Consider the following 23,671-nt stretch of genomic DNA (forward strand, 5'->3'; position numbering starts at 1 on the left):
CCTTTTTGATTTTAGGGTTTGCCCTTATATTTCTGAACTGTGCATACATTCACTCCTTCTATTTTTCTGCCTTTGCCTCTTTTCAGGGTTAACCTTAAGGCATCCTCCGACTATCAATCACGTCAGATCAAATGCAAAAAGCTAAGTGCCCTTCATTTAATTATTTATTTCAAATTATTGTCTCGACCTTCTTATTTTAGGGTTAGAAACGTTCGCCTCTGAATTAGCCATACACTCACCCTATTTTTGTTTGCCATTTTTCCCACTTTTTCAGGGTTTGTCGAGTGCCAAAGCTACGTCATTGGTAACCCTAAATCTTTTCTTCTTTTTTTTTTATTTTTATTTTTATTATTACTTATGCCAAACCCTATTAAGGGATCCGCTGGTTTCAATTCCCCTCTCCTCCGCTGGTTACAATTTCCCTTCCCCATTATTATTGTTGTATTATTGTGTGGTTAGTAATTATAGGGAGTGCAACTTATTAATTGAATTAGCATCACGTAATTTTATAAGATAACATAACTGAACATAATCACGTGATTGGTGCACACACGCACGCTTTTGGGTAACCCTCTCTGTTGCCTTGTTGCCTGTTGCCTGTTGCCTGTTGCCTTTGTGTTTTGCAGAATAAGCCACGTCCCTCGAATTCGAGGATACCTCAGCCATGTTGCCTCGATAAAAAGGTCACGACCCTAATGATGCTGCCTTCGATACACAAATGACCTAGACCCTCGGATGTTGCCTACGAAAAGGCTGAGGTATCTTCTGGCTGCCTACGAAAATGGCTTATTCTGATCCATGCCTTAGACTACCTGCCCTTCTATGGCATGGGATAGTCTTATGGCAAAGGATGCTTCGATGACCCTTCAACCTCCAAACGAAAGGCTTCCTGCCCTCTTATGGCAAGGATAGACCCTTTCATTCTGAAAGGCAAAAAGAGACCTATTATCTGAGTTTAAGGTAATTGCCCCTAATTGCCTTGCAATGCTCAATTTTCATATTCTTTTTCATAATTCTTCAAAAACTGGCTACGCTCATTTACGAGCTAAAGTCCACTTTTTTCTTTCATCTACTTTTTCTAAAGACAAACGAGCAAGCAAAGCAATTAAGAGCCCATGGAAAACCATGGATGCAAAGGGTGCCTTACACCTTCCCTTTGCATAAATTACCCCCCGAACTTAGATTTCTTTAAAAAGGTTTTTTCTGTTTCTTTTTGCCTTTCCGAATTTGTTTGGATAAAATAAAAGTCGGTGGCGACTCTTGCTTACCGCGACATTCCGATTAATAAAAAGTCAGTTCACCGTATTACAGAACTGGCGACTCTGCTGGGGATTTATTTCGATTAAGAGGGGTTACCTTAAAAGTTTAGGATTCACTTAAATGTTTTCTATTGTTTGTTTTGCTTGCTTTATCTTTGCAGGGCTGTTTTGGGTATTCTGTTGTGTGAAAGATCCTAACCCGGATCTGAGTACCTTAGGTATGTGGCATGAGATCAGGGAGACTGTACGACATGTATCGTTATGGTTGAACTGGTGGCCACCGTTAGTGTGACACTTTGGTTTGTCCTGATGGCCCTTGAATTTGATCGAGGAGACATTTGGCTACCGCGTGGTGTCATGAGCACTAATTCGCCCTTAGAACCTTAGTCGAACTTGACTCTGGCTTATAAGAAGTAGCGAGATGGCTGGCTTTGGATTCCTGACTAAAGTCGGTTGATACTCGATGCTACACTCATTGAGATTAGACTCAAGGGATGTTTTTGGCTGGCCGATTGAGTGCTATGTTGAGACAATGCCCACGAGAAAGATCAGGGATATGAGCACCATAGAACCTGGTTACTTTTTAGGACAGGTTGAACCAACTAAACGAAAGGAAGAAGGGTATATACCTATGAACTTCATGCAAGCTTACCCTTAAGGCAATTGTGTGACTTGTTTGTGTTTGTTATCTACTTGGCATCATAACATCATAACATCATGACATATCATAACCACTAACAAATTTCAAGGACCGAGAAATTTATATTTACACTGTTTTGTAGGACATGGCTTTCTCTACCAGAGATTACGTACGACTCAACTTTGTAGGGATACCTTCTGAGCTTAAGGAGCTCGCCTTGGAAGTCCCTGGAGACTCTAAGTTTGCTGAAAGACATGGTTATCTTCTTCGACTGGTCACTTCTCAATTTGAAGAAGATATGATGAGAGTCTTATGCCAATTCTTTGATCCCGAACATCATTGCTTCACTTTTCCGGATTATCAGTTAGTACCTACTTTGGAGGAGCTCTCAAACTTACTTGGTGTACCTATATCTAAGCATCTGCCCTTTACTGGATTGGAAAGCACTCCGAAACTCGAGACTATTGCTGCTGCACTTCACCTAAAGAGATCAGACATCGCCTCCAACTGGGCCACCAAGAATGGAGTAGAAGGTCTCTCAGCCAAATTCTTATTTGGAAAAGCTCGACAATTTCTGAAGGCCATGAGCTACCATGCTTTTGAAGATGTTTTGGCTTTATTAATATATAGTTTGGTTTTGTTTCCTAATCCTGATCAATTCATTGATGTGCACGCAATCAAGATTTTTCTGACTCACAACCCCGTGCCTACGCTACTTGGAGATATTCTACATTCCCTTCACTCTCGTGTCATGAAGAAGCGAGGGACTCTTATGTGTTGCACACCCTTGCTGGCTAGGTGGTTTATTTCGCACCTTCCACGCTCAGTAGTCAGAAACGATCAAAAGATGCAATGGTCTCGAAGAATCATGTCACTTTCTCACTCAGATATCCGTTGGCATGTTATGTCTCAAGAGTACGTCACTATCATCGATCATTGTGGGAAATTCCCTAATGTGCCTCTCCTTGGCATTAGAGGAGGAATCACCTACAATCCTTCATTAGCTCTACGACAATTCGGTTATGCTCGAAGGGATGGTCCTCATCACTTGCTCATTGAAGGGGTTGTTTTCAACTATGAAGAAGATGTTTATAATCAACGCCAAGAGTTCATACGCGCTTGGAACAAGGTGTACAGGGTGGATAGTAAAAGTTGGGGGCAAAAGAACTCCCTTCCCTCAGAACCTTATCTTAGATGGGTACGCACTCGCGCTCAACGCTTTGTCATGCCATATCCTTATGTTAAACCTGTGATTGTTGAACCTGAATGTGAAGAGAAGGTTCCTTTAGTTGTTCTCCATCCAGACATGCCCACTGATCTAGAAGAACTACAAAAATCATGGGTCCAATTGAAAGAAGAAAGGGATACTTTTGAGGCTCATTTCCGCGCCAAAGAGAAACAAGTGTTAGAACTCACAAGGCTACTTCAAGCAGAACAGAACGTCAACAACTTCATCGGATCAAAGAGGAAGCGTCCATGGGAAGCTTGAAAATTCTAGTTTATTGTTATTATTATTCCTAGTTGTTTCCATATTTATTTTTGTAAGCCAAAATGGCAAAGAACCATAAACTAAAGTACAATTTAATTATTATTATTATTATTATTATTAACAAAGCTTTTTCTTTCTTTCTTGTTTAAAGTGAATTTAAATTTTAAGGTCCTTGAAAACATTGCATATGCATAATCATATCATTCATAAACATCGCATCACAGGTTTCATAAAACCAAATGCCTCATCTTTGTTGCTGTTTATTTCAGTAAGAAAGATGAATCTCGAACAATCTGTCAAAGCTCTCCAAACTCAGAATGCTGAATTTCAAGCTCTGATTCTGAACCTGGCCAATGGGCAAAATGAACTGAAAGCCCTTCTGACTAAGAAGGAAAAGAAGACTCAGAAGCCCAAAGGAGTGATCAATCTGGGAAGAAGGTTCAAAGGTCGTCCCAAGAGGGCCGAAAATGCTGAAATCCCTAAGAATGAGGAAGATGAAGAGAGAGATGATCTCAGTGTCAAGAACAATCAGGGAAGCCATGTAGGTTCTGATGGTGAAGAAGAAGAAGAAGAAGACGAGTATCCCCAAGACGAGGATTACGCTGATGAGAAGTATAGGCTACTGGAAGAGCGTCTGAGAAGCGTGGAAATTCAGAAGGTACCTGGGTTGGACTTTGAAGAATTAGGACTCGTTCCTGGGGTCGTTATCCCTCCGAAGTTCAAGACTCCAGTTTTTGCTAAGTATGATGGAATTTCCTGTCCTAAGATGCACTTGAAGTCTTACGTGAGGAAGATTCAACCTCACACTGCTGATAAGAGGCTCTGGATCCATTTCTTTCAAGAGAGTTTATCTGGAACTCAACTCGAATGGTATTATAAGCTGGAAAGTGCTAGCGTCCGTACATGGGAAGATTTGGTTGTGGCTTTCTACAAGCAATACCAATATAACTCTGATCTTGCACCGACTCGCATGCAACTTCAAAGCATGTCCATGGGTCCTAAAGAAAGTTTCAAGGAGTATGCCCAGAAATGGAGAGATTTGGCTGGGAGAGTCCAACCCTCTTTAAATGATAGGGAGTTAGTAGACATGTTCATGGGCACGCTAACTGGGCCATTCTATAGTCATCTGCTGGGTAGTTCTTCATCTGGGTTTACTGATCTCATCTTAACTGGAGAACGTGTGGAAAATGGTATTCGAAGTGGAAAGATCCAAGTGGGTTCTGCCTCTGGCACTACGAGGAAGCCATATCAAGGAAGAAATGAGTCTAATGCTATTCATAGTCAAAAGGGCCGTGGTAAGGATGACCAGAATCAGTCTGTTGGTGCCGTCCTCATCTCTGCACCAATATCTCAACAAGCTCCTAGACAAGACTACCAACGCAAGACTGATAGACCAAGGAGGCAATTCACCAAGATTAACATGCCTTTATCTCAAGCTCTGCAACATCTGTTGAAAGCCAACCTGATCACCATAAGAGATCCTCCAAAGAACGTCACCACTACATCTCCAAATTATGACCCTAATGCAAAATGTGTGTATCATTCCAATAGCTCTGGACACACTGCTGATAATTGTTGGGCATTGAAAAATAAGATCCAAGACATGATCGACGCTGGCGAAATTGAGTTCGACACCCCTGCAACTCCTAATGTGATCACTGCTCCCATGCCTAATCACAACAAGATTGCTAATGCTATGGATGGCTAGAAGGATGAACTTTTTAGATCATTAGATTTACTTTCATTTGCAATTTCTATTCTGTTTGTTTAAACATTCGAATTATGATAGACATTATCTGTTTTAATAATTATCATCAGTGCATTGCATATGATTGTCTTGAGTGCATTATTTCGTTATCACTCATTTTAAATTGCGTATTTACTTTGCATATGTTTTGTGTCTACTCAACTCTTGCTAAAGCTGTATACCTTTTGAGGGAGGATGACGAAAATGATACCGCAACCTCATACAGTATGCTTTTGAGCGGACTATGCTGATGATGTACAGGCGTTGTTTCAATTCCTAAACAGTGGAGATATAAGGAGGATAATCCCTCGTCAACCCCTTTGAGCCTAAGAAGTAGAAGTTTCTTTCTTGTACTAATTAAAACCCTTGATAATAACCTGGGGCAGGGTAGTTCTCAGTTAATTTGGCTGTGCATTCTATTTTAAGAGAATCACTCAGTACACCTTTCAACAAAGGTTTTAATCACAAGCGTTCATCCGCACACTTCAAAGAAGTGTTGAAGATGTCAATCAAAAGCCAATGATGGTTCATCAATCATTAAGCAAGGCAGTCAATATCTTTAAAAAAAAATGAAAAACGTATATACAAAGAAAAGCCTGCTAAGTCCAAAATCAAAAGACGACTTAAGCGAAAATAAAAAATAAAAAAAATAAAAAAAAATCAAGGCATCCCGCTGACTGTAAGCTCAAAATAGACAGTTCAGGCAAAAGTTAGGGATATCAAAAGATGAAAAAAAGAGTCAATAAATTCTTGAACAACTCAAAGTTGTGACTACGAAAAGGAAGAAGTGACTGCCATCTCAAAAGTTCTCTTTGCTTGTGAACCATCGTTATTATCAAAGGTGCAAATCCAAAAGTCTCTTGGAACCTGAGTGCGTAAGTTGAATTAACTGAGCTTAGGACTGAAGATCATCACGAAGAGGGGTGGGTACAATCAAATTTTGAGCCTTTATCCTTTGTTTCTTAAACCGTGAACCAAGCCACGTTACAACCCTTGAAAGTCCTAACTGAAGCATGGTTAGTTCGAAAGCATACTGTCACAACAAAAGGTATCCCGACTCCTTAAGGGTTACTAAAATGCTGAGTGGATATTTCGCTTCTACAAAAAATAGCATGTTTTACAAATATCGCGCTTTTACATCTCTTGTTTTAATGTTTTTTAAAAACTCAAGACGAACGTATGCATTGCATCTCATGAATTCATTATTAAACATATTCTGCTACATAATTTCAAATGTTAGCATCAGAAAGAACTTGCACAGGGTACAACTAATGACTGAAAGTTATCCCGACAGACAAGATTACGCCGAGAAGCAATGTATCCTACGTATACAAGGGGCATGGCATGCTTTGCCCAACCAATCTGGGGCAATCCAGTCAAGATTATAAGAATCTCTCAAAAGCCAAACAATCAAAGGCATACACCTCAAGTGGGTTTCAAACTATTTGTCCAAACAATCTGGGGCAATCAAGTCAAGATTCCGAGAACCTCTCAAGGATGCCAAAATAATCAGGGGCACGCATCCAAGAAAATCTGAAGCTACTTCTCAACCAACATAGGACATCATATTGGGCATATGATTACTAGGGGCATGTCTCCTAAAGTGCACATCTTATAAAAGCCTCGCAAGGCGAATCTTTCCAAAGTTCCTGCTAACTGGGGGCAAATCTATACAAGTCCAGTTTGACATTTTAAGTGACGTGTCCTAAATCAAGTAGTAGTTACTATAATACTGGGGGCAACTTTCACCCATGTCTCCCCACAAAGCCGGGTTCACAAGATCATATCCCCACAGAGTAATCACCAAGAAGATATCTTCAAACGCTCCCGATAGAGACATGGCTGCCCAACAGAGTTTACATCTTCAACACAGTCACTCTCCTCCAACACGATTTATCAATATCTTTAATCACCAATCAGGGAACATCAAGTTACTGATCATCCCCAAGCAATATTAAAAACCCCCAGCTGAGCATCTTCAAAACAAGATCAGACATCAAAATCACGAAGACATAGAGATTTATTTTCTCAATCAAGACAACATAAATCATATTCACATATCATATGTCATAAACATATTCATACATTGCATACATTACCTCATAATGAACTCATACATAACATGCAAAAGCTCTCATTTATTTTGAGGGATTCATTACATAACCCATGCATCATGACATTGCATAAATTTAATCTTACCTTTTGCAGAATACAGGTACAGACAAACGAACACAATCTCCAACTTCCCAAGGTCTAATTCATTTACTACGAACGGTAATGACACGATCATATTCAAGATCTAATTCAGCTACTACGAACGGTACTGACACGGTCAATGCCCGAAGATCTAATTCATTTACCACGAACGGTAATGACACGATCATTTTCAAAGATCTAATTCAGTTACTACGAACGGTACTGACACGGTCGACGCTCAGAGATCTAATTCTATCATCACGAACGGTGTAGACACGATTAATGACCAACTAAGTCTAATTCAGCTACTACGAACGGTACTGACACGACAAAAGATCTAATTCAGTTACTACGAACGGTACTGACACGGTCAATTCTCAGAGATCTAATTCTATCATCACGAACGGTGTAGACACGATCACTGACCTTCCCAGTCTAATTCAGTCACTACGAACGGTGCTGACACGACAAGAGAATCTAATTCTATCATCACGAATGATGAAGACACGATTATCTCCTCAGATCTAATTCTATCATCACGAACGATGAAGACACGATCATCTTTCCAAGATCTAATTCAAGTATCACGAACGATACTGACACGATCAATTCCCAAGGATCTAATTCATCTACCACGAACGGTAATGACACGGTCAACGCGCAAACAACATCTTCTCAAAATTCAATTACCAGATGGCATCCACAAGCCCATCTCCGACAAAAGTCCCTACTTCAAATAGGGCAAATTTCTTGGTATTCTTATGTCCAATCATCTTCCACCTTCAGATACCGACTGGCGCGCAAACCACTCTACATCTTCAGGTTTAAGATAATTGAACAGGGGCAGCTGTCATACCCCAAAATTTGCCCATGCTATTTTTCATACACAAAACCAAATCAAAAGACAAAGCTCCAAAACACAGTCTCCCACACAGAAGTTCTAAACTAGGGTTTGAATAATTCAGAGGAAAATCATTGAATCAATGGCTCAAGGTGGTTCCATAGGGTCACTAACATCCCAAAGTATCTCCATATAAAGTTTCAAGTCAAACAGAGCAAATTTAGGTCAACAGTCGACTCCCAAGGGCAAAACAGTCATTATACAGTCAAAATTCAAGATATTTGGTCAACAACATCCTCATAACCCTAAAACCATCATTTGATCAAGGGTTGATCATGATGATGCAAGGAAAGATCAGAGAAGTCAAAAGTCAAGAGTTACTATTTTGGGCATGAACTGAAAAAGTCAACCAAACTTTGAAAATTCACCAAATATTCATACTTCATCAGAAAAATTCCCACCAAAGCTCATTTTAAAGGAAATTCATTCCTCTATCCAATGGTCCAAGAATCAGAGCTCATAGGTCAATGGTTTAAGAGATATGGCTTCATACATTATAGGTCCTTTTCAAAAGTCAACAAAAAGACACTTTTTTTAAAAGGACATAAAATGAGCATGGAAAATAATTTTGATATGAGACCAAAGACATTGGTTAGAGGACTCTCTAAGGTTTCTAAAATGTCTTAGAACACTTCCATACCTCAAAAATTGAGAGAAATAGGCCTTGTCAAAGTTGAGCTATCTTGGAGGGAAAAATGTGAAAGAATTTGCTTTTTTTACAAATGAGCCCAAGTCATTCTGATTCAAGCTTGATCCACAAGTCACCTAAAGCCCAAGGATCAATTCCCACGAATTTATGGGGTTTATTTAATTTATTTTGATTTTTTATTCAACTTAAAAAAGGATTAAAATCAAATAAATTAAGAAAAAATCAAATATTTGATTCAAGTGCTTACAAAGACCAAATCTAATCTCCAATTATGCCCCATAAACATCACAATTTCGTGCACTTGATTATTGGATCATTTAAGCCAAATTTGGAAGGGTTCCATAATATTTTTCAATCAAATTTCTCAAAAATTCAATTACAAGATTCAACAAGATTTGCCCAAGTTATAGTGACCTAATAGGCTCTCTATAAGTAGACAAACCATTTAGAAGCAAGGGTTCACGAGTTTGCTGCAGCCAAGAACCCTAGAACCCGAAGCAAAAAAACTCAAAAAATCAAAGTTCCAATTCTTAATTGCAAGACGATTCAAGAGTTTGTGTTGATTGCAAAGCATTCCTTGGTGCTCACTGAAGCTTTTCCGATCGTAGTACGCAAGAAATACGTCCAGAGACATACGCAATTCATCACGGTTTGCATCTCTTTAGAATTCTTCGTTTACTCAAATTCACGATGCATAAACATATTTCAATGGCATAATCTTGTTTATAATGATGCATACAATGTTTCTGGATGTTTAATTGTATTTTCATGTGCGTTTGCTATGGTTCCCGATTCTAGGGTTCTTAACCTTTGATTTAGGGTTCCTTGATTTAGGAGGAATTAGGTTCTTAAACAGGTGCCATTGAATTCGTGATGAAAAAATAAGCGGAATAGTGGTTTTATTTGTTATTTTCCACGCGCGTATGAGATCTTGGTGAATGGCAGGTGTAAAAGGTAAGGGTCTATTGCAGCGTATGTGCAAAGACCGGTGTAAAAGGTCTTGTTGCAGGTCTGAGTGGAGAAGATGACGAGGTGTCATCACGCGGTTGGCTGATTCGAATCCCCTTTGCGCGCGCGTTCTGCTATCCCAGCGTTGGATCCGGTGCTTCGCGTCCTCACACATGGCATACGCACTCGTCACAGCAACCCTTGGATCTTAGGCTGCTCCAATCTGACGCTCCACAACCTGCGAGTCCATCATGTTCCACAGGCGAGCGCCACACTGGAATGAAAGTTGAGTATTTTTGAATTTTTTTTAATTTTTATTATACAGCCTTATTATTTTTTGTTTTAATATATATGTATACTTTGTTTTTTTATTAAAACTATTTATATGTATATGAAAACTATATAAAACTTATATAAAATTTTTATAAAAAATCTTCTGTGTTTATTTTATTATTTTATTTATTTATTTATTTATTTACTTAAATGTACTAAATTCATATATATTTATTTTATTCTAATTTACATTTAAATCTTTAAAAATCATAATTATTTTATGTAAATTCCACAAATATCATAAAAAATTATATTTGTTCTCGATTTAATTTTTTGATACCGATTTAATTAATTAGGTCGTGAGACCAGTAATTAATTAAATCATTCGTGTTTTCTTGTTTAAATTCGAACACTAATCAGGGTTTATGAGAACCTGCCCTACACTGATATATTTCTTTTTCTGTGTTTTGTCAGGGTCGATTCTTCAATGATCTCCCGACTGTGCGTCCGATCAAAATACAAAAGCTAAGTATTTTATTTATTTAAAGTTTTTTTGTTTGTTTCCTTTTTGATTTTAGGGTTTGCCCTTATATTTCTGAACTGTGCATACATTCACTCCTTCTATTTTTCTGCCTTTGCCTCTTTTCAGGGTTAACCTTAAGGCATCCTCCGACTATCAATCACGTCAGATCAAATGCAAAAAGCTAAGTGCCCTTCATTTAATTATTTATTTCAAATTATTGTCTCGACCTTCTTATTTTAGGGTTAGAAACGTTCGCCTCTGAATTAGCCATACACTCACCCTATTTTTGTTTGCCATTTTTCCCACTTTTTCAGGGTTTGTCGAGTGCCAAAGCTACGTCATTGGTAACCCTAAATCTTTTCTTCTTTTTTTTTTATTTTTATTTTTATTATTACTTATGCCAAACCCTATTAAGGGATCCGCTGGTTTCAATTCCCCTCTCCTCCGCTGGTTACAATTTCCCTTCCCCATTATTATTGTTGTATTATTGTGTGGTTAGTAATTATAGGGAGTGCAACTTATTAATTGAATTAGCATCACGTAATTTTATAAGATAACATAACTGAACATAATCACGTGATTGGTGCACACACGCACGCTTTTGGGTAACCCTCTCTGTTGCCTTGTTGCCTGTTGCCTGTTGCCTTTGTGTTTTGCAGAATAAGCCACGTCCCTCGAATTCGAGGATACCTCAGCCATGTTGCCTCGATAAAAAGGTCACGACCCTAATGATGCTGCCTTCGATACACAAATGACCTAGACCCTCGGATGTTGCCTACGAAAAGGCTGAGGTATCTTCTGGCTGCCTACGAAAATGGCTTATTCTGATCCATGCCTTAGACTACCTGCCCTTCTATGGCATGGGATAGTCTTATGGCAAAGGATGCTTCGATGACCCTTCAACCTCCAAACGAAAGGCTTCCTGCCCTCTTATGGCAAGGATAGACCCTTTCATTCTGAAAGGCAAAAAGAGACCTATTATCTGAGTTTAAGGTAATTGCCCCTAATTGCCTTGCAATGCTCAATTTTCATATTCTTTTTCATAATTCTTCAAAAACTGGCTACGCTCATTTACGAGCTAAAGTCCACTTTTTTCTTTCATCTACTTTTTCTAAAGACAAACGAGCAAGCAAAGCAATTAAGAGCCCATGGAAAACCATGGATGCAAAGGGTGCCTTACACCTTCCCTTTGCATAAATTACCCCCCGAACTTAGATTTCTTTAAAAAGGTTTTTTCTGTTTCTTTTTGCCTTTCCGAATTTGTTTGGATAAAATAAAAGTCGGTGGCGACTCTTGCTTACCGCGACATTCCGATTAATAAAAAGTCAGTTCACCGTATTACACCAAGCTTCTTATCTCTTTCCTATCTGATCTTAAACCAGAAAATATCTCTCAATTATTGCTTCTATGCATCATTACTTGGTCCATTTGGCAATTTGGTTCATAACTTAGTGAAAATGTCTTGAAATTTCAAGTGAAAATGATCACTAAATGCATAATTCAAAACCATAGCTACACTCCATATTTTTTCATGCTCTTGGACATTTTGGAAAGCTCATGTTACACACTTCAAAACCCTAGTTGAAAGTTTCTTCAAGACCTTTAAGGAAATGGGTGAAAAAGATCCATGAACTTTGAAGAAAATGAGATTTCAAGTGAAGTTTTCAAAAAGTATCAACTTTGAAGCACCATATCTCTTAAATGGTTGATCTTATGGAAAAATTTTATATGTGTCAAAGTTGTTTATTGGGTCAAAATCTACAACTTTCATGTTGGGAGTTTTTTTCAGTTTGTAGGTGAAATTTTGAGAAATTCCCTTCCAAAGTTTGGAAAAAACCATTGAAAAACACTTAGAAAATTTTCTAAGTATGAAAGTCAAACTTTTGACTTTTTGATTCTTGATTGATTTTCTTGATTTTCCTTGATCAAATGACTTCTCATATCATATATTGATGATTCAAAACTTCAAAAGTCATGGTTGACCAAAATTCCCCAAAAGTCAATGGTGATCTTGTACAGTTGACTTTTTCAGACGAATCGCGTTTCTTGAGATTTCAAGTGAAACAGGCTATCCTCATCAAATGAATAGTATGAATGGATCATATTGAGGTATTAGAGGATATTGAACCATGATTTGAGTTGTGGCACCATGTCCTGATTAAAAAGTCAGTTGCTCAGTGAATTAGGTCAAAAACCCTAATTGTCGACCTGATGAAATTGATGCCTGTAGGTCTTGAATTGAGATGTAATTTCCATTGTATATTGTCATAGGGATTATTTGAGGATGATTGAAACCTTTGATTGACTTCCTGGGGGTTTTTAGGGTTTCCCAAATGTGATCCCTGATTTTAGTCCCTGATAGTTCAAAAAACCCTGATCTGAGGATTTGTCTGATCAATCTTTGTGTAGGAGATGTTCTGAGCCAATGGATTAGGTCAAAATGATGCACTTGGGGTCTTGAGGTCATGTCCCAAGTCATTAGGTCAAATCCTGAGCAAAAGTCAGGAGTATGCTGTCTTCAGTCAAAACCCTAATTCAGTCGATCCAAAGCTGTTGAGTTTGTTGAAGTGAATCTCTGAGGACCAAATGTTGATTGTTGATGAAGATAGTTCTTTGGAGATGAAGGGAGAACAAAACCCTAATTGATTGTTACTTGTACTGATGAGTGATTTCTTGATTAAACCCTGCTAAGCACAAGTAGCAAACACAAGCTATGCAATTTGTTAGAGATGCAAATGATGCATATGCAAATGGTATGAGGTGGTATCTTAGGTCAAAAATTGGGGTATGACACATGAGGACTCTCATTGATGGGATTTCAACTTCTACGGGGAGCACAGCTTCCATGCCGTATACTAGAGAAAAGGGAGTTGCCCCTGTTGAAGTACGCACTGAAGTACGGTATCCATGTAAGGCAAATGGCAGCATTTCATGCCAGTCTTTGTAAGTGACGACCATTTTCTGGACGATCTTCTTAATGTTCTTGTTGGCAGCTTCAACAGCGCCGTTCATTTTTGGCCTGTAAGGAGAAGAGTTATGATGCTCAATCTTGAATTCCTCACATAATTCTTTCATCATTTTGTTATTCAAGTTTGAACCATTGTCAGTAATGATCTTGCTGGGAACACCATATCGACAAATGATGTTATTCTTGATAAACCTCACAACCACTTGTCTTGTAACATTGGCGTAAGATGCTGCTTCGACCCATTTGGTGAAGTAATCAATGGCTACCAAAATGAAACGATGACCGTTTGAAGCTTTCGGTTCGATCATTCCGATCATGTCAATACCCCACATGGAAAAAGGCCACGGAGATGAGAGAACGTTGAGTAGAGTCGGTGGCACATGGATCTTATCTGCGTAGATCTGGCACTTGTGACATCTCTTCACGTGTTTGTAACAGTCTGATTCCATTGTCAACCAATAGTATCCTGCTCTTAAGATCTTTTTGGACATTGCATGCCCATTTGAATGAGTTCCAAAGGACCCTTCATGCACTTCATGCATTAACATGTCTGCTTCGTGTCTATCCACGCATCTGAGCAAAACCATGTCGAAATTTCTTTTGTATAGCACATCTCCGTTCAGGAAGAAACTGCCAGAAAGTCTCCTTAAAGTTTTCTTATCTTTGTTTGATGCCCCAAGCGGGTACTCTTGAGTTTGAAGGAAGCGTTTGATGTCGTGGAACCACGGTTTATCATCGATGACTGCTTCAGTTGCAAACACATAGGCGGGCCTTTCAAGGCGCGTGATTCTGACTTTAGGCACATCATTCCAGTGACTGACTTTGAACATGGAAGATAGAGTAGCCAAGGCGTCTGCCATTCGATTCTGATCTCGAGGTATATGATGCAATTCAACCTTGTTGAAGAAAGTCAACAGACGTCTTGCATAATCTCTGTAAGGAATCAAGCCAGGGTGGTAAGTTTCCCACTTGTCTTTGATTTGGTTGATCACAAGGGCTGAATCTCCATATATGTCGAGGATCTTGATCCTTAAGTCAATGGCTTCTTCGAGACCCATGATACAAGCTTCATATTCTGCGATGTTGTTGGTACAATCAAATAGTAATCTGGCGGAGAACGGGATATGAGTACCCTTGGGAGTGATGATGATTGCCCCAATTCCATTGCCAAAAGCGTTTACTGCTCCATCAAAAATTAGACCCCATCTTGATCCAGGGTCAGGACCTTCTTCAGGTAATGGCTCGTCACAATCTTTCATCTTCAAGTACAAGACATCTTCATCAGGAAAGTCAAACTTGAGAGATTGATATTCATTAATTGGTTGATGCGCCAAGTGATCGGCGAGAATGCTTCCTTTGACCGCTTTTTGAGCACGGTATTCAATGTCATATTCGGATAACAGCATTTGCCATCGGGCAATCCTTCCTGTTAAGGCGGGCTTTTCAAAGACATACTTGATCGGATCCATTTTGGAGATTAACCAAGTAGTATTGTTGATCATGTACTGGCGGAGACGTTTTGAAGCCCAAGCCAAAGCACAACACGTTTTTTCGAGCATGGAGTAACGAGACTCACAGTCTGTGAATTTCTTACTCAAGTAATAGATGGCATGCTCCTTCTTACCGGTTTCATCTTGTTGTCCAAGCATACAACCCATGGATTCTTCTAACACAGTAAGGTACATGATTAATGGTCTTCCTTCAACTGGAGGAATCAATATTGGTGGTTCTAACAGGTACTCTTTGATACTGTCGAACGCTTTCTGGCAATCTTCAGTCCATACAACCCCTTGATCTTTGCGGAGAAGCTTGAAAATTGGCCCACATGTAGCAGTCATTTGAGAGATAAATCTGGAGATATAGTTCAATCGTCCGAGAAATCCTCTTACTTGCTTTTCAGTCTTTGGTGCAGGCATCTCTTGAATAGCTCTGACTTTGTCGGGATCTACTTCAATACCTCTTTGGCTGACAATGAAACCCAAGAGTTTTCCAGATCTAACCCCAAAAGTACATTTGTTAGGATTCAAGCGAAGCTGATATTTCCTTAGTCGTTGAAACAACTTCAAAAGGTATTCAATATGTTCTTCTTCTGTGCTGGACTTGGCTATCATGTCGTCCACATAAACTTCAATTTCTTTATGCATCATGTCATGAAAGAGAGTAGTCATTGCCCTTTGGTAAGTTGCGCCTGCATTCTTCAATCCAAACGGCATCACTTTGTAGCAAAAGGTACCCCATGGGGTGATGAAAGATGTCTTCTCCATGTCTTCAGGAGCCATCTTGATCTGATTATAACCGGAGAACCCGTCCATGAAGGAAAAGACGTTGAACTTAGCGGTGTTATCAACCAGCATGTCGATATGTGGTAATGGAAAGTCATCTTTTGGACTGGCCTTGTTCAAGTCACGGTAGTCAACACACATTCTGACTTTGCCATCTTTCTTCGGAACTGGCACTATGTTGGCCAACCATTGAGGATACTCAGAGGTGACAAGAAAACCTGCGTCGAGTTGCTTTTGAACTTCCACTTTGATCTTGTTAGCCATATCAGGGTGAGTCCTTCGCAATTTCTGCTTAACCGGCGGACATTCTGGCTTCAATGGCAAGTAATGCTGAACAATATTGGTATCCAACCCAGGCATGTCTTGGTAGGACCAGGCAAACACGTCAACATATTCTTTGAGAAGGTCTGTCAACTTACTCTTGATATCAGCATCAAGCAGTGATCCAATGGTCACTTCTTTTTTGTCTTCTTCAGAACCCAAGTTGATCTTTTCTAAAGGCTCTTTGTGAGGCAGAATGGTTCTTTCCTCGTGCTTAAGTAATCGAGAGATCTCGTCCGGGATCTCCTCTTCTTCCTCTTCTTCGGCTTCGAACACAGGAAACTCAAAGTTGGGAGAGGGCATAGGGTTATTGCATTCAATGGGTTTATCAATAGTAAATCTGCACATGTGATTTATATTTATTTCAGAAAATTTATGAATGCAAGAGTGTATGCAGATTTTTTTTGAAAAAGTTTTTTTTTTATTTTTATTTTTTTATTTTTTTTGGTTTTTTAGGATTACCATTTCCAGAAAAAGCAAAAATAAAACACATAATGTAGGGAATTCAAAATGACACTTTATTTATGATTCATTTTTGAAACAAAGCCCTAAACACAAACTCATTTGTCTTGGGCGGGACAAAGAGGGAAACTTTTAAAACAAAGCCCTATACACAAAGTTATTTGGGCGGAACATTTAAAAGCGAAGCCCTATAAAACATCTCTCTGCTTTGGGCAAGGCAGGAGGTCAAAATAACAGCGAGGTGATTACTTTGAGCGGCGAACAACATTCGGAACGTCGACAGCTTTCCAGTAGCAACGAACTCCTCTGTGTATTATGTATTCAGGAAAATTCTCCTCAGAGTTATCTTCAGTATTGACATTGACCGCTGGTCGAGCAGGATTTGAAGGCCCTGGTTTGTCAACCTTGTTCTTTGTAGAGTTGAAACGGTCTTCTTCTACTTCTTGAAGAGCATATGATGAGTCACAATCTTCAGAATTTTCAGGATGTATTTCCCAGTCTTCAGGATGAAGAGACTCATTGTCAGCGACACTTTCCGAGTCAGTTGCGGGACCATCTCCCCCTTCATCTTCAAAAATGGCATTTATGTGATAATAACCATCTTCAAGATTATGAACCTTGGCAGATACATTGTAGTTGAAATTTTCGGTAATTTCAGGCTGCTGAGAAAATTGACAGGGCTGATAAGCCTCTTCTGGTTGACTATTATATTCAAAGGAATCTCCCCATCCAGTTGGTTGGATATCCTCAATCGCAATCTTGTAACTTTCAGGTGCAGTATATTTCACCATATAATCAAATTTTCCACTTGGTTGTCCCAAAGTGTCCCATATTTCTGCAGGAACAGGCTCAGTTTCATTGCCTTTGGATTTCTCTGACGGAGGATATGGTTCTTCCTGAGATATGTATCCCGAGTCATTGAGATAACATTTCCATTCTTCTTCAGTATCGGAGAGACCTTCTTCGATGCATTCTTCGATAAGGACATTAACCTCTTGAGGAATTGGGTTAAGGAACCCTCCACTAATGAATGTTTCTTTGATCGGACGAAGGGTTTCATCCTTCTTGGTGCAGTTTGAGAATGTTGGTGAACATCCGAGACCTGCTCTAGTTTCATTCTTGGTAGGGATCACAACTTGCCCCCAGCCAGTGGTAGTTCCATCTTTCACTACTTTTACCGCCTCTTTGTATGAAGAGATCGATGCTTTCTTCTTGGAAGATTCGTCTTCTAAAGAGAGACCTTGGAACTGAGTTCCTTCCTCATTATCGGCACTTATGAAAGAGAAATTGGATAAATGACTCACCATCAAGGCTTGTTCTCCACTTATTGTTACCAATTTTCCATTTGTTACAAACTTTAACTTTTGGTGGAGCGTAGAAGTTACTGCCCCTGCTTCATGGATCCATGGTCGTCCTAACAGACAGCTATAAGCAGCTTGTATGTCCATGACCTGGAAGATGATTTGAAATGTATGTGGACCAATTGTCATGGGAAGGTTGACTTCGCCGATAACCGATTTTCGCGATCCATCAAATGCTTTGACTACTACACCACTGAACTTCATAGGCATTCCTTGGTAAGACAAGCGAGCAAGAGTCGTCTTTGGCATAACATTCAAGGAAGATCCGGTGTCTACTAACACATTGGACAAAGAGTCTGACTGACAGTTCATAGAAATGTGCAAAGCAAGATTGTGATTTTTACCCTCCTCGGGGAGTTCTTCATCACAGAAGCTTAAATTGTTACAAGCTGTTATGTTGGCTATTATCCCATCAAAGTGGTCAACAGTCACATCATGATCTACAAAAGCTTGATCTAAGACCCTCATCAGGGCTTCCCTGTGGGCTTCTGAATTCAACAGCAATGAAAGTATTGAGATTTTTGAAGGAGTCTGCATAAGCTGATCCACAATCTTGTATTCACTTCTTTTGATAAGCTTCAAAATTTCATCAAAATCAGGATTGACATTGGTTCCACTGGATTGACCAACATCAGTGTTTGGATTACTGACAGGAGTTTCCACAGGATTCCCTACTGGTGTATTGACAGGATTTTGCCCGGTAACAGGAGCAACAGGCTGCTTCGGAGGTAGCGGAGTATACACACGTCCACTTCTTGTTACTCGACTCACATCAGCGATGTTTTCGACAGATGAGAGAGTTGGTAAAGGAACTTCTTGTCCATCCTTTATCATTGTTGCATTGTAGTTGTATGGAACTGCCTTGTCAGAGTCATAAGGAACAGGTCCAGGTAGACAAATGATTAAAGGAGCAACAGGAACCTTCGGCTTGTTGTAAGTAACTTCCATGCGCTCAGGCATGTTGAAATGAGGAACGATGACGTTAACTGTAGGCATTTCCGAGTTGATATCTGAGACTAAAAGCTCATGCGGATAACATCCTATCATGTTAACTTCATTTTCATCCCTATTTCTGTAGATCTCAATAGTACCATTATCTAGCAAAACTTGGAGATCTCTTCTCACAATCGAACACCCGTGAGGATCCACACAACATATTCTACAGGAACCGTATTGATGTTGGCGAAAATTCTGCCCCCGACAAAGAGTGGCGTGCATTTGTACCAAATCTGCTCTTGAGAAGTTGATATTATAGACTCGGTATTGGCCAGGACATCCATATACCATGTTTACAACATGCCCTCCATGATTGGGCAGCGGATTTGCTTGCACATTAGGATTCAAATTTCTGAAAGAGAGGAGATTAGATCTAACCAACCTCTGAACTTCATATTTCAAAGCTATGCAATGCTCAAGATCATGGCCAGGTGCCCCTTGATGATAAGGGCATGAAACCTCAGCTTTGTACCACCATGGGAGTCTCTCAGGTACTGGTGGTGGTGCTTTAGTTTGAATAAGGCCTCTTTCAATCAGTGCAGGGTACAATTCTGTGTAGGTCATCGGAATCGGATCGAACTGTGGAGTTCTTTGTACTCGATTCTGATTATTGTTTAACTGCTGAGCCTGTTGTCGAGGCTGTTGTTGTTGAAACTGAGGAGTGAATCCCGGATTAGGTGATGTATTAACAACTGGCGCAATAGCAGCAATCTGTTGTCGACGATTGACGTTTCCTCTTGGCTTCCCTTGGGATACCATGTCAACACTTTGTTCTTTCTTCTTTGGGAAACCACTTCCAAACTTTTTGATTCCACTTGAAGATCCACCTTCTTTAGTCAGACGTCCGGTTCGGACTCCTTCTTCTAGACGCATCCCCATGTTTACCATTTCGGTGAAATCACTTGGAGCACTAGCAATCATGCGTTCATAGTAAAACGGACTGAGAGTATTCAAGAAAATCTTTGTCATCTCTTTCTCTTTTAACGGTGGATTAATCTGAGCAGCAGTTTCTCTCCATCGTTGGGCATACTCTTTGAAAGCTTCATGATCTTTCTGAGCCATGGACCGAAGCTGATCTCTGTCTGGAGCCATATCCGAGTTATACTTGTATTGTCGGACAAAGGCCTCACCTAGGTCGTTGAAAGTCCGAATATTGGTGCTATCCAAACCTGTGTACCACTTCAGTGCGGCACCAGTTAAACTGTCTTGAAAGTAATGGATAAGCAACTGATGATTATCTGCATAAGTAGACATCTTCCTGGCATACATCACAAGATGGCTTTGCGGACAAGAACTACCTTTATACTTCTCAAAGTCTGGGACCTTGAATTTAGCTGGTATTTGTACACTGGGAACCAAACATAGCTCCTGGGCATTCTTTCCAAACAAATCTTTTCCCCGAATAGCTTTAACTTCCAGCTGAATCTTGTTGAATTGTTCTTGGAGATCTCCTACAAGGCTTCGCTGATTTGTGCTATCACCCTGATCATGATAAACCTCATTGTCTCCGTAAGGAACAGTGTGAACCATAGGAGTCGGAACCGTCATAGTGGGTTGAGAAAGTGCCATAGTAACTTGAGAAAAAGTTATCCCCTGATTTGGAGTGAACTGTGAACTCTGAGCAGCAGGCGCTTCAGTTGTGGATGTTTGAACCCCAGAAACATTATGGCGGAAACCTGTACCAAAGCTGAAAGGCGTGCCCCAACCTTCTGGCATGGAGAAAGATGGAATGCCGAATGCAACCGTAGAAACTGGAGTAGTGACCTCAGATGTTACTGTTGCTTGACTGTTAGGTGGCGGCGGCTGATTCTGTGCGGCCATTAAAGAGTCAACCAGAGTAGTGAGACTTTCCAACTTTTCCTGAAGAGTGGTCACTGTACCACGGAGCTCAATATTCTCTTGTTCAGAGTGTTCCATTACTCTTCTTCTGCTTGAACGAGTATTGTATCTGTGATCTGATTGCGAGCGCGGTCGAGAAACTTTGAGACGCGACAGCTTGACGATCTATTGGAGAAAGATCCAAAAGATGAGACTCTATACAACAGACTCGATATGCAGAATGATGCATGCAAAAAGAAATTTATGATTTTTCCAAATATTTTAAAGATTATTCTCTTGCAAACATTTGAACACAAACAAATCTTTTATTCATTCATTTTTTTTATTTTATTACAATAATTGGAAATGTTACAACATTGGAGCGTAGCTCCTTACAAAAGCAAATAAAAAGCTAAACAATCCTAAGCATCTTCATCAGACGAAGAACCAAATGCATTGTGCAGCTTGAGCTTCATGATTTCTTTCCCATAGTAAGCTTTCAATTCGGCCTTTTCGGTCTTTAGCTTGTCAACAATATTCTTCCAATCGTCAGGAGTTGGAGCGTTGCTTGTTGAACCTTCAGGTTTTTTCTTGCTTTCTTTGATGTACCTCTTGATTGCAGCGTCTTTCTGACGAATCTTCTCATCTTTACTCATGAGCCATCCATCTTGACAGTAGAGAGTTTCTTCGTGATCTTTCACTTGTTTCTTCAACCTTCTGTTTTCCATATCGGTCCTACGAAACTTGTGCTCCCAAGCATTTTTTTCTAACCTCATCTTGGCTAAAGTGTCTTGGTATTCCTTCATAGTGGGAATGGGAATATTGGGTAGTTGAGGTACCACAAGAGACATGGGTTTTTCATAATCATAAGGCATTTGAAACTCCTTTGCTCTTTTCTTTACCCAGCAGGTGTAGGCGTCCGTAGCAATGCAATTCTTTTCCTCACCTTTTTCTTTCCATCGGACGTCGTACCAAGCTCTCATCATTCTTGTCTTCAACCTTTGAGGATCTTCCCTTTCTTGATAGAAGTAGCTTTCTACTGCGAGACCAACAGGTTTAACTGAATTTGCATACCCGAGTTGTCGTCGGGCTAAGATCGGATTGTAGTTAATTCCTCCTTGTGTACCAATGAGAGGTACGTTGGCGAATTCTCCGCAACTATCAATGGTTTCTGTACCACAGCGAGCCAAGGTATACCAACGGATATCATTATTAGTAAGAGACATAAGTCTTCGAGGCCAACGCAAACCTTCTCGGTTTTCTGTGAAAATAGGAGACTCAGGTAAGTGTGAAACAATCCATTTGAACAATAGAGGTGCACAACATACAATGATTCCACCGCCTTGGCGATTCCTATGATGGACAGAGAAATACATGTCACCAAGTAAAGTCGGAACAGGATTTCCAATCAGAAAAATCTTTATGGCATTGATATCAACAAAGTTGTCGACATTGGGAAACAGAACCAACCCATAGATGAGCAAGGCTAGTACAGCTTCAAAAGCTATCATGCTACCAGTTTCGATGAAATCAAAGGCTTTCTTTACCAGGAAGTGTGAAGTTAAACCCGGGAGGTTTCCTTTGGTAGTCCAATTACTCTCTACTTCAGATTTCTTCAAGTGGATACTTGTTGCAATGACGTGTGACTTAGGAATGGCTTCCAAACCATTGAAGGGTATTTTGTCAGACACAGGGATACCCAAAAGATTGGCATATTCTTCCAAGGTCGGTACCAACTGGTAGTCTGGAAAGGTGAAACAACGGTAGACGGGATCATAGAACTGAACCAAAGTTTTGAGAAGTCCTTCATCAACATGAGTGTTCAGGATAGGCAAAAGTTTTCCATAACTTTTCCTAAAATTGGAAGGATTTTGTACAGAAGATGCTAACTCTATCAGTTTTCCCACATCAGGCGCTTTGAAACCGTATTTCTTGGTATGCCTTTTTACTTCTTCCATGACTAAATCCTAAAATGTTTGCAAAGAAAATTTCTCTAAATCTTTGGAAAAATCATGTTTTTATGGAAAAAAATGGGTTTTTTTTTTTTTTTTTTTTTGAATGTATGAATGCGTGGATGCATGAATGCCACATATTCAAACATGGTAAAACAGACATGGTAATGGTAACGCAAACATGGTACACAAACATGGTAATTCAAACATAGTACACACAGGTTCAAAGGTCCAGCGTCACGAGCATGAGGTCAGAGAACCAAATAGGGATAGATCTAGTTAATCACCTGTACAACATGTTCTACTGATACGTCAGAGTCTACATTTTTCTTTCGGATATTACCGGCTTTCACAACTAAACTGATGAGCCAGAAATATTCTCAAGAAAAACTCGTCTGAGTGTGGTTCTCCGCATGACAACTATCCAAGTCTTCACCTGGATCGTTTCTGCACCACGTCCTAATAAGGCCAGGATGGGTTGGGGTTCTACGGTCTCTCAGCTTCTACAGTTCAATGCGGCAATAATGTCTTCGCTACGAAAGCATGCTAAACATATATTACCAACAAGGAACCTCCACTGAGCGGAAGGATTCTCAAGTGCGCCTGCACATGACTATACCCTCCACCTAATTTCTTATGTGTACTTAATCCGGGTTAGGATTTGTCCATAATGTATCACTTGTAACAGAACCACACAAGTAACAGAACCAAAGAATCACACATATAACAAAAATTAAAATAAAAACAATAATTAGAAATAACCCTTCCTTTGGAAACAATAAAAAGATGGTCCCCAGTGAAGTCGCCATTTTTCTGTCGCGGGCGAAAAACCGTTTTGTTCCTCTTTTTTGTGGGATGAGACACCTGATGCCTTCTTTGGGCTCGA

The sequence above is a fragment of the Vicia villosa genome, linkage group LG3 (genome assembly GCF_029867415.1).
Source record: "Vicia villosa cultivar HV-30 ecotype Madison, WI linkage group LG3, Vvil1.0, whole genome shotgun sequence".
In the NCBI taxonomy this organism is placed as follows: Eukaryota; Viridiplantae; Streptophyta; class Magnoliopsida; order Fabales; family Fabaceae; genus Vicia; species Vicia villosa.